This window comes from Arachis duranensis, chromosome 3 (assembly GCF_000817695.3).
Source record: "Arachis duranensis cultivar V14167 chromosome 3, aradu.V14167.gnm2.J7QH, whole genome shotgun sequence".
In the NCBI taxonomy this organism is placed as follows: domain Eukaryota; kingdom Viridiplantae; phylum Streptophyta; class Magnoliopsida; order Fabales; family Fabaceae; genus Arachis; species Arachis duranensis.
The window spans coordinates 9,305,861-9,307,866 of NC_029774.3; positions in this window are offsets into that span (position 1 = coordinate 9,305,861).

Consider the following 2,006-nt stretch of genomic DNA (forward strand, 5'->3'; position numbering starts at 1 on the left):
CGCGACCTCTTTTTCTTTCCAACCAATAAGGACTGTTTCTTGTCCTCAGCCATCTTCACCTTCTCCTCTAAGCTCTTTATGTAGTTGATGGCTTCATCCAGTTGATCCGGCAACGCTTTCTTCATCATGCAACAACCACACCAAATATGACATAATTAATTCTCTCAAGTGAATTTAACATAATAAATGAAAATAAGTTGAAATTTGAGCTGAAACCTTGGTGTTAGAATTAGGTTGAAGAGAGTTGAGTTTGGAGTAGAGGTTCTTCATCAGGATCCTTCTATGGCTCTCTATGAGCCTTCTATCATCCTTCTTGCTCGAAGACGAAAGAGGTTGGCTTGTGAATTGCTCCATATGAATACGATAAGAAATTGGTCAAGTTAATCTAATAATCTTCTTGTGTGCTCATGCAAGAAGGAAGCGAACAGCATCAGTCATTCTTGCAGCACTAACAACACCAATAAAAAATTTTTTATTCTTCCAGAAATGCCAACAAAGTAAGCCTGTTAAGAAGAAAGATGAAGCCAAATTATAATGTATAAATATCGCTAAACTAAAAAAAATTAGTCCGACGACTAAAAATAATAAACAAAAATAATAAATTCTAGTAATTTTTTAAAAAATTGTACCTAAGTTTTTTTATATTTATATATATATTTTTTAATGATACCATGTCAGCAATTTTATTTACTTGACAAAATTTAAAAATTAACTAATTATTTTTTAGTAAAAGATTTTGAAAAAATTAAAAAAAAATTTATCTATTATTATTCAATTAAAACATAAAGTACTAATTAAATATAATAAATATATATTAAAAATATCATAAAACTCATTATAAAAAAAATTTAATTACAAGTATTTTAACTTTGCATATTAATACTCTTTTTATTACTACTATATTATTTGGTCTACTTATGCATGTTATATAAAACTCTACTATTCTTTATTTCTTAATCTCTCGTACAAGAATTAGCAAAAAATCTTTCAAGTAAATTTAAATTTGACACATTTTCTTACTAAATAAATTTAAATATATCATGATTATAAAATTAATTTATAATTTTATATTTATATTTTTGATATTTTTCATTCATTTTTCTAAACTCAAGTAAGTTTAAATTTGACACATCTCCTTATTACTAGATATATTCAAATATATCATGATTATAAAATTAATTTATAGTTTTAGTGTTTCTTATTGTCATTCATTTCTTTTTTTATTTTTTTATTTAATTATTTGCAACCCAAAAAATATTATATGAAAAGATAAAGTATGACGACTAAAACAAATATAAAAACAGAAACGATAAATAAAGATATAGTTTTGTATAACTTTAAATATAGAATTATATACAAATTATCAAATAAATATTCTGCAAAATATTTTTAATATAAAATAATTTGAATTTAACATTAGTTTACATATTATCTAATTAATCTCTAAATAATATAACATTTATTTAAATATACTATATAATATAATTAATTTATTTCTTTATTCATCGTAGGGTCTCACTCTAATTTATATAAGAGTAAAGTATCGTTTTTGTCCTCGACGTTTGGGGTAAGTTTTAAAGTTGTACCTAATATTTCAATTGTCCTATTTAAGTCCCTAACGTTTCAAAACTGACTAAATGTTATCTTACCGTTAGGAATCCGTTAACAGAATTGACGGCGGGACAAAATTGAGACAATTTTGAAACGTTAGGGACTTAAAAATGACAAAAACGTTGGGGACAAAAATGATATATAAAAATTAATTTTAATTTTATCTTTCAATAATATTAATTTTTTACTATACATAATATTTAATTATTTTTTAATCACATATAAATAAATTACACTTAATCATATTACTTTCATTTTAAAAAGAAAAATATAATGAAGCCAAATTATAATGTATAAATAATTAAACATCACTACCCTAATGGCCCGTAATGGGAAAAAAATATTTTACTTATACTATTTTTTTTTCAAATAAATTTACGATAAATATTAAAGGG